Source organism: Spea bombifrons, chromosome 1 (genome assembly GCF_027358695.1).
Source record: "Spea bombifrons isolate aSpeBom1 chromosome 1, aSpeBom1.2.pri, whole genome shotgun sequence".
Taxonomy (NCBI): Eukaryota; Metazoa; Chordata; class Amphibia; order Anura; family Pelobatidae; genus Spea; species Spea bombifrons.
The window spans coordinates 40,982,066-40,993,108 of record NC_071087.1 but is presented as its reverse complement, the minus strand read 5'-3'; the positions used below and the strand labels follow the sequence as shown (position 1 = coordinate 40,993,108).

The window sequence follows — 11,043 nt, the reverse complement described above, 5'->3', positions numbered from 1 at the left end:
CATGCGTGGATACTCTCCACCAGCCAACAAATCACGGAGAGCGTGGGGCGCAGCACTCTTCAGTGTCTAGTAGGATGACCACATGGCTTCCAGTAGACTTGCCCTGCAGTGTGTGGATTGTGTACGTGGAATCGGTTACTCAGTAATACATCCCACATACTAATAAAGCCCTGTTTATCCAATGAAATACTTTCCTCCATAGAGTCTGCCTTGGTAATCCGGGGTGGAGGCAATTGCTGCTAGGCCACTCCAACATTCTTCAAACAGCCCCTGTCCGTAGAAGCGGGAGCGCAGTGATGTCACACAACGCAACACTACTTGACCCCATTGTCATGATGTGTACATGTGTGAGCAGCCATAGGGAAAGGGTCTGGACAAGGTAAGGCTATGGAGGTGTGAAAGTGTGAAGTGTCATGATAAATATGAGTGTGAAAGTTTGCGTGAGTGTGTGTATGTGTAAATGTGTGTGTTCATATAACTGTGTGTTAGAGTGAGCGTGTAATATTGTGAGTGTCTATGCTAGTGTGTATATATTACCAGGAGGGGCAATGGGAGGGGGGTGCACTAGGCTTTGCCTGCCCCCAGGCCAGGATGTGCCAGCCCTCCTTTGTGGGTAATTAAGACAGTATACTAACCGAGACAACAGCTAAAACATATATGTATGAATAATATTGTTTCACACTAGTAATAAAATAAATAGTGTGAGTTGAGCTGGGGGGCTGATAAAGGGGTCACGCTCCCCTGATTTAAAAACTTTGGACCACTCTCTTACGTTTTATTTGTATTAAATCTATCTCCATATATAGCCAACAGGATAAATAGAGAAACCAAGGTTTCGACAGCATTTGTATGACGCCTGGATCATTGCTGTGCTCTTTCTATGAGCCGCTTCTGCCTTTTCGTTCTTGAATTGTGTTTTAGACAGTACTGGATAGAACATGTTGAGCCTTACCAGTAAAGCGGGGAATAAGAATCCCCACCTCCAAAAGGGCAGAGATGAGGCTAATTAGAACATTTGTAGCTCTTGTGACTGTCCTGACCAGACTTGGACAGTTGTCAGCACCTCTGTTGTTTTAATACGTATTAAGAGGATTTCTGTTTTAATTAAGGTAAAAGTAAATATAAATACAATAGATTCCTTATAGGTGTGCAAAGTTAGACCACTGATGACTTCATAATTGAGGCAGAAAAAAGTCCATCAAGCTCAACCCCTGGACAGAATGATTCACAAAACGAAGAACAGGAATGACGAACACCAAGTAATCTGTACCAAGGAATTCCAGCTATTTTAGAAACGGGAAAAAAAGCAATTGCTCCAGGATGATGTAAGTATGCAATATGGTACACTACATCGCTCGTGGGGAGGAAGAAATCGGTGTTTCCCTCCATACCCCTCCCTTTTTTTTTTTTATTCTGGATTTTGGCAGGAGATCAAAGTGCTCCCCCCTGTGGCAGCAGTGACCCAGAAATGAGTTTGATTCACAGAGTCCTTCCTCCATAACAAGTAAATAACGTCAGTCACTGAGTGCATGTGTGTGAGGAGACACTATCTGCCTCCCCCCCTTACCCCAAACAGCACAAGAGCCACTGGGCTGAACCGTATGAACCGATCAGCCATCTGAGCGCGGGGAGGGGGGACACACACTGATCCAAACTCCGGCGGAGGTGGCCAGGATCACCCGAGCAGGTACAGTTACCCATGCGGCGGCGAAGGTGGTGGGGGGGGGGAGTATGATCGCTACTGTATAGAGGGAGGGCTTCGTGTTGCATGTGTCTAGCGGTGCTATAGGCTTCTCTGTGCTTTTGATGAGGAGTTAGAGGGGGAGCCCGAGTGATCTGAACGCTGCCAAGGTCGCTGCCTAGTGGAAAAATAATATAGTACGTCATTAATATGGCGCCAAAAGATTCGCTTCTTTGATAATGTGAGAGACACCCGCGCTATCCCAGCACCGGGTGCGTTGTGTATTCGGTGGGAGGGTGGGGTGCAAGGTCTGGATGGTGCAGATAAAGAAGGGGGGTGTTGGCAGTGGGAAGTTGCTGCTGAGTTGCGGGATGACATACGTTGCATTGGGCACCCTTTCATTGCCGGGGCGGCCTATTTGAATACAGCGATTTTTAGAAGACGTGAAATCTGCGGCTGGAGTTGGAGCTACTAAGAGTGTTATTAAGTGACCCTTTGGCTTGTTCGTAGAGGAAGGTAGCCATGGTCGCCGGCTGACTACTGAGCGGTTACATTCATTTGCCCTCAGCTCTCCTGTCAGTCCGTTACACACCCCCTTTTTGTTAGAGCACTATGGGGAGTGCCCGTTAGGGGCAGCGTCCTGTTTGTGGTGCCCACTTTCTCTGTCATGTTCGGAGGGACAGGGTGCTGCTACACGTGCTGCCTGCCGTAGTAGGACCGTTGTGGTCCCGTGACTGTTCGGATTCGAATGTTGCCCTGGGAATCGGAACTTGATTGGAACGCCGCTGTGGCGCGCGGGGTGAACTGGGCTCGCGAAGTCCAAACAAGGAGGGGCGTGGCGGGTCGTGTGGGGCAGGTGCACAGGCTATAAAAACGCCACTTCTGTTCAGAGCAGTCTACGCTTATTTATGGGCCTACGGCAGGTGCACCCCCTCCCCCGTTATATATATATATATATATATATATATATATATATATATATATATATATATATATATATATATATATATACACACACACATACATATATACATATATATACATACACATACATATATACATACATATATACACATATATACACACATACACCCACCCACTCACTGTTTATTTAATATATATATATATATATATATATATATATAAATATATATAAAAGATAGTCAGTCAACTGCCTCTGCCCAGGCCATTGTAAATTCCCATAATACATGCACGTGTTTATAGCGTACCTCGCAGCCGTACGGGTTTTATGTAAACACGTGGGTTCCTGTTGGAGACTTTGTAATTGTATCAGGCAGGATGCCTCGCTATAAGTGTTACGGTTACGCAATGTGTTGCAAGCTGCTTGGCACCGGTGACGTGCTACCAGCTGTGCTACAGGCAGGAGGACTTCCCAGTGCACAGGTTTTGGCCACCCTGGGGTTAAACAAGGCGATCGTAGCTCCAGCCATAGCAGGCTTACCTGGATGGAGGAATATGCGGTGATCGGTAGTGAACAGGTTAATGTGTATTGTGCACTAATGTAAATTGGATGTGGGTTTAGGAACACGTCAGTGTGTACATCGTGTTAGGCTGTGCACCAGAAGTCAGTGCGATCGCTGGTCTCCTGAGATAACAGCACAGGTGGCGTTTGGGGGGGTGTGTGTGTGTAGCCTTGTCACATCCCGGAAGGATCTGCTTTCCAGAACTGTCTAGAAGTGGGTGGGGAGAAGACTGTGGTGGAGATGGGAGAAACTAATACAAGGGGCAGCCCCTCCTGTAGTGTGTATTGGGATGTGATCAGCTGATTCCTCACACATCCAGATCTGGGAGGGTTAATACCTTCGATGCCTTGAACTGTATGGGAAGAGGATTATCAGCTGATCCCATGTAAACAAACAGTATCTGCTGCTGGGTCCCGTCTAATAGACTCACGCATTGTTGCGGTTGGCGGTGTGATAAGCAGTGCCTCACTCCTGTTACATTGTCTTCAGTGCCCTTAACACGTTAAGTACCAAGGTGCTGAGCGGAATGATTTGGTACAATACAATGTATGGTACTTTGATGTGCAAAGGGTTAATCAGGACCCAACTTGCTATTTTTAAATTGTGTTCAATTGGTCATGTTTGGAAGGACATCTACCTTAACCTTAAGTAGAAAGATGTAGCACATTTAATCTCCTTAATTATATGTGTGTGTGTATATATATATATATATATATATATATATATATATATGAGAGAATACAAACATATATAGCGTGTGCGTATGTAATCACACGCCCTCTGCCTGTATGGAACAAGTGGTAATTGTATTGTTACATAATAGTCATTATTTACTCTGTCCAAATCTTAAAGTGATTGGGCCCTCAATCTTGTCTTGGCTCCAGAGTCGCCATGTGCTTATCCCATTCATGTTCCACTTCCCACATGGTGATGCTGGAGCATATTCTGGCTTGTGCATATGAATGTGAAAATATAGCTTGATCCATACATTTGATGATTGAAACACTGAGTTTTTTTTTATGGTTGATCGTTCCTAGATGCATATATTGCATAGGCCTGCCACATGTAGTATATTTAGGGTACGGTATTTTTGTGGGAGTGCGTGTAATGCGATAAGGAAATTATTAGCGGTTTGTCAAACAAGAATTTGATAACTGCTAAGAGTCACTGATGGTATTGTAACCAAAAATTTGTAGTACAATAATGTAGATAAAAGACTAACTTGAGAAAAAAAGAATCTTTATTAAAGGTTTGGTGGTAACTGAACCACAACTCCTTCGATCCTCGCATGGCACGCTGTACATGGCTGAGAATCACGGGTGTTGAAGTTCTTACACTTGCTGGAGAATCGTTACTCAACACCATAAGACTGCATCCCTAATACATAAGTTATTTAATTTTTGTAATTACTGACATGTTATTTCATTAAAGGATTTCTTTATACAGTATTAGTGACTGCGCAAAATTCTGTATCTGGCATGTAATAAAGAATGAACCTTTTGCTTTTTTTGATCATGTATGATGTAATGGTCTGGGGGAGGGGGCATTAATTGCGCTCTTCAACATGTTATAGAAATAAACAGTAGTGCGTGTCATTTTATTAAATGTTTCGTAACATAAAATTAAAATGGTTAAGAAAGTTATCGAAAAAGCAGAGTTTTGGACTTTCAGTGGTATTAATGGTGCTTCTAATCATTTGGTATAAAAGTGTTCAATTTCGTGGAGTAGGTGGAACTGCACCTTTACCAATGTTGAATAGAGCACTGAGGATCATGAAGCCGCCGTATAAATAATTTTGGGAGCCACCGCTAGTTGCTAATTATCGGTAAAATAATCCATGCAGGATGGGTGATGGGGACATCATTTGGGTTTTGCTTCTGGGTTTTTTGCTTCCGCATGTTTCGGGTGTGGCTATGCCAGCGATGACTTGGTGTTGTATAAATGCTGTACCATGAAAAGTGTTTTCTTGTTGCAGAAGATCTTTGGGTTTCTAAGTATCCAATTTAAAAAAAAAAAAAAATCCATGAAAAGGTAATATTATGGCTTAACTAATTAATTCACAGTTACAGGAAAATTAATTAGAAAATGGTCTTTCGAGTCTTTCGAGTCAAAGATGTAGTTTTTATGTATTCATTAGTTTATGGAAAAAATGCTTATGCGTTTGCAATAACTAAAGTTGATTTATTTTTTTCCCTGTAATTATTGTCGATTAATGACATTTGGATGAAATACGTGGAATGGTTCGCGTTTTTTGTTTTCCAGAAATGATGTGGACTCATCACCTACCGACTTTCACTCTTGTTATAAATGATCTAAATAGTAATTACTGACCTTTAACTGAACGGAGAATTACCTAGAAAGCCAGATGTTGGGAAAATGTATATTATATTATTCTATGACTTAATATAAGGTCTGTGTTGGACTGTAACTGTTGTTGGACTGTTTTGGGGCTGTTACATTCCTGTTGGACAGCTATAAATTATTTTAAAATCTGTGGCGTATGATTAATGTAGGGATTTATATCATAGGTCCCTTTTTATAGGCAAGTACACTATGCCAATGCCCCCACATGCCTCCAAATACCTAGTTTTAAGGCCATTAGCCGGAGGAACTGGGCTCAAAACTGATGATTGTTGGGTAACATTTTAAGGGACAAAGTGAAGCTCACCAAGTTCATGATGAATTATGAATGGCCAGCATCAGTGAGCTCTTCTGCAGACGAGGGTGTATTGAACCCGTGTAATGCCTGGCAACATACATTTTTTGAGTCCTTTCACAGCTTTGTCTTTATGTTCTGTACGACCAGCTTAGCTCTTCTTGTAGAAGGAACTCACCATGATTGTCCAGTCACAATGTAAACTTTAATGGACAGTCTACCACCCATGATGGCCTTACCAAGGCAAAATGTGTGTTAATGTTACTCTATGCATTACTTTATGCATTAAAGTAAGACTTAAGAATTAAACAGTGAAGGAGATGTGGGAGCTCCCCATACAGTGCTCTCTTGTACAGTCCCGTGAAATCAGCGGGGGCCTTTTCTGCAGATGCACACAGGGATGTCTCCTTAGACCACCCTTCAATGTTTACCAAGATGGTGAATATATCTCCTGAACTGGAGTTAGCTGGGGGGGTCCAAATGGGTGACACATAGGGAGGATTCTGCAGAGCCCCCCCCCCATGCATTTGTAAGGGGGACCCCATGGAGATTTAATGTGACCCTGTATGTACTGTAGGTCAGGACAAATATGCCTTACTGCAAATGACCTCCGGACACCCCGCCGTACATAGGGAGGATTCTGCAGAGCCCCCCCCCCATGCATTTGTAAGGGGGACCCCATGGAGATTTAATGTGACCCTGTATGTACTGTAGGTCAGGACAAATATGCCTTACTGCAAATGACCTCCGGACACCCCGCCGTCGCTCTACTAAAAATAATATCATGCCTCTGTAACATTGCCTTGGATGCCTTCTGGAAAACCCGCACCTCATCAAGCTGCAGTGATTGCATTATTGCAGAAGTAGGGTGTTGGATTATGGCCACATGATATGAACATGGTTAAACCAAGAAATCCTAATGCATAGAAATGAAGACAATAGCAGACAAGCGTACGGTGCAGGACTGTCACATCCCATCTGCTAAAAAAGCTATTGTTTGTGGGATATTTTTCTTCTTTCACGATCATTTTCTTTAATCTTAAAATTGGCAGCCGCAATAGCGGAGAGGAGGGTGGCATTTCTTCTTTGATCGGTATCCTCAGATGATCTGTGTGACCTGGGGGATTATATACAGATACCAGATGGCTTATGATGTTCACAAGCGGATTCGCTCGACCCTAGATGCTCATTTGTTTCAGGCTCAACACCCCCTGAGATTATCGTTCCCCGTTGTACTTGTCTTAATCCACATACAGGTTTGCCATGGAACCTCTATACATAGGTTCGTTTAAATGCTGCCATGGCAGGGGCTGAATCGTGTTTGGCGGGAAAGAAAAAGCTTGCTGGTTAACACGCTGTTTGCTTGGGTCACTTGCTAAGTCTGTAAGGTTATTGTGGTGTTCAACAAGTTGATCAACATTTTTATATCACTAAATGCCTTTAGCAGAAAAAAAGTAAGGCGTTATCTTCCATTTCCGCCGTATGCCCTTTATGTGAACTGGTGGAACAATAATGTTCAAGAAATAATAAAAATAAACCGCTATGGTTTTTTTCACTAAAGCAGGAGAGCTGCAGTTTCAACTCATTAATTTCATTATTATAATGGGCCAACCCCAGTGAGCTCCTTCTGCAAGATGCAGACTACCTGTTGACGCAGTATAATATGTCAACAGGTAGTCATCCCCCTGGTTGGTCAATGTATTGAGTGCTAGCTTAGCTGCTCTTGCCGCAGAAAGCTGTCAGGACAGGTCCTTCACAATGTGAACTCCCTGCTAACTCCCTCTTTAGTGAATATCAATTAGAATACATATGGTGCAGCCCCGTATTTTAAGTGAATAGCTAGTTTGGCAGTTGGAACGCACCTGCAACAATGAAAACACAAGGTCCTACTGAGGAGGAAGTGAGAGCCCCATCACTAGAAAGCGTCATTTGTGGTGACTGGTTGGCTGCACATCTGTCAAACTCCCTGCTATCTACATCTGTGTTGTCCTGGAAAGCAGCTCCTTGTATGGGTGAAATCAGTTCACAAAGTGCCCTTTCGAATAACCCGGAACCTTATTGTCTTCTGGTTTTGTGGCCACAGAGTAAATCATTCTGTGGAGGTTAAAGGCATGGTCATGCCCGTTATTTTCAGGCATCGCGCTCGTTGAGCTCCTCCATATTTTTTAGGTTACTTTAGGTTCTGCGGCGCTATTTTATTAGGGGAGAATGACAATTCACAAAAAAACATGAAACGTATCTGGGAATATTACAGGTTATTTCTAAAAGAAATCAAATTGGAATCTGGTGTTCACCTACACATCCGTCTCCAGAAAGGACAATCCAATAGCTGAATTATTAAAATATGTCTCTGCGTGTTTTTAATGTTTGTCTACGAACTGAGCGGGGTTTCTGTTATGTGTGAGGCTTCATACATTATAATATAAAAAATTTGGAGATTACCTAACTTTAGTCAGATTAAGCTTCTATTGTTTATTGATCAACAGGAGCGTTATGGTTTCAGTTCCACCAGTCCAATATTCGTTGTGAAGGGTCAACCCTGTCTAATGTAGACATCTCAGAAATGTAACTATATATTTTACAGGGCCAGCCAAGCTCTTCCTGCAGCTTATTGCAGGTGGGCCTTCATAACGTATAATGAAGTTGAGGAGTCAAAACCACATTCCTCCCCAGGAGTTAAGTGTATAATATTCCAGCTTTTGTAATAGTGCCATTTTCTTTCACTGTCATAATGGTATCTCGTGCAAAAGAGCTAATTGAAAGTAGGGGCTATTAATTGGTGTTTCCTCAGTGAGGTCCTTTGGGTTAAAAAAACAACCTTGACTGAAACATTCCTGTTATGATGCGAAAGAGACGCTTGTAAAATGTGAGAAATGATGTAATAAGTCATTGGCCACGTGCCTTGCAATTAGGGCTGCAACTAACGATTATTTTAATAATCGATTAGTTGGCCGATTATTTTTTCGATTAATCGATTAATCGGATTAAAAAAACAATATGCAAATTTTTCGTTTATTTAAAATAATTTTAAGAACTAGATGTTAAAAACAACTTGCATTGTGCCCCCACCCCTTTGCACTGTGCCCCCACCCCCACTCTGCCCTGCATCCCCACCCCCACTCTGCCCTGCACCCAGTCTCACACCCTGCCCTGCCCCCCCCACCCCCACTCTGCTCTGCACCCAGTCTCACACCCTGCAATGCCTCTCTCTCTCTCTCTCTCTCTCTCTCTCTCTCTCTCTCTCTCTCTCTCTCTCTCTCTCTCTCTCTCTCTCTCTCTCTCTCTCTCTCTCTCTCTCTCTCTCTCTCGTCTCGCACATAAACATTCGCACAGACAAGAGACATAAAGAGTACTTACCTCCGCTACGAACTTGTTCCACTTCAAACTTGATAGTAGACGCGCGTCACCTCCGTCGTCACGTAGCATGAAGAAGGCGGAGACTGCAGAGCGTGCAGCAGAACCGGGGAACGCAGGCGGAGGTAAGTAAAAGGAGCCTAGTGCTCCAACGACGAATCGATCACTCGATTAATCGATAACGGAAATCGTCGACAACGATTTCCGTTATCGATTATTATCGATTTTATCGATTCGTTGTTTCAGCTCTACTTGCAATAGAGCGTTTAGGCCACTATTAGAGCAGAAGTGGACATATTTAGCTATGATTTTGGAGACAGGGGAGGATACATTTATAAAGATGATAAAACTGCATCTGTATCTATATTTGCCGGTGGGCTGTTAATGTACCGTCTGTAGAGGTTTATTTTTGCTATGGTCACCCGTAAATGGCCACAATTAAAATGCATTTTCAAGAGAACAAAGCTCAGAAAATATTTTAAATGGATATATAGATCCTTGAAAAAGATATTTATCATCATTTATTTCCATTCTATCTGCAGAGGGGGGGGGTCCTTATCTGGCTGCACCCCAGATGCAGTGCATTGTGGGAATGGCATCCGTTTTACCCCGGGTGCATGCATTGTCCGACGAGACGTTACGCAGATAAAATATAGTTTCAATGTCATTTTCCGTGTCACAACAGGGAAAGCAGATATGTAAACGTTTGTCAATAAATTGACAATCTCTTAATTCTCTTTGTCACAAAGATTCTGCATGTGCATACACCCTGTTTACTTAAAATTGGCAAGAATCTGTTCTTTCAACAATTTTCTACCGTACGCAATTTCTTTCTAATGTTAATTGTTCACAAGTCGTGTTTTGTTCCAATTTTCTCATTCTCAGACTAATTCTGCTTCTCGTGTGTCTAATAGATTGATGATGGTAGCACAATTATCTTCAACAACAGAGAGAAATGCTAATTAGCTTCTAGAAATAAGGGCAAACTGTTAACCTACAATCTTACAAAGATAGAAACGCGTCAAAGGCATGTTTATCTCGTAGAGAGATGCGGCATCTGAAATGCAGGTGTTTGGTAATCTCTCTGCTGAAAGGGACTGTCTAATGTCGTTCACACCCCTGCTATAGAAGAATGGATATTAAAGTACTCTGTGAGTAATATGCATTCTTCTAAAATGAAAATAACCTCCTTACCTGACACACAAGTTGCAGCCGTGCTGCAAAAGCTGCCATCTTCCTCCATTATTCAACATTTCTTGCCACTGATTGGCTGCTTGAATCTGTCAATCAGTGTCAGGAAACGGCTCCCCTTAAAATCAATGGGAGGATTGGACACGTGTCCGCTGGGGTTCTATAAAGTTGCTATTTATGTGACTTTTTAAGACAAGTAGTACATACAAATTCCTTACAACCATAGGAGAATTACAAAAGGATATAACGTTGCATTTCTCTTTAAGGTTTAGGGCTAATACAGAAGAATTACTCACGTATCACTGAATAGACCTTGGGTACTGTCTGTGTTAAACCCAATATGAACATGCTAAAGAAACTAAAAGGAAGTTTACCTTTTGATAGCAAAGTAGCAGGCACAGTTTATATGTGATACAGTATGTAGAAAAAAATAAATAAAATTAAAAACAGTAATGTAGTTTGGCATTGACAAAAACCTGGTTTTCTGTTATTTTGTTACAATAAACAATCCTTTATGGACAGACCAGGAGGCGGCCATTGTTGTCAGTCATGTGACATATTTGGTGCGTTCCCCTGCTCAGACACCACACTGAGCTGAACTGATGCTTTATGGCAGTAGACTTTTTTTTTTTTTTTTTTTTTTTTTTTTACCATAGGCTGTATAAGTAGAGTGTTAG

General features: G+C 42.3%; 1 protein-coding gene across 2 annotated transcripts in view; it reads left to right on the top strand.

Moving 5' to 3' along the window:
- The first annotated feature begins 1,558 nt into the window (after window positions 1-1,558).
- The window catches only part of JADE1 (jade family PHD finger 1), a 42,141-nt gene continuing 32,656 nt past the window's right edge, over window positions 1,559-11,043 (top strand). For both annotated transcript variants that reach the window (XM_053461286.1, XM_053461277.1), the window contains exon 1: window positions 1,559-1,687. The gene's annotated coding sequence lies outside the window, so the exon portion shown is untranslated. The remainder of the gene's footprint in view (window positions 1,688-11,043) is intronic.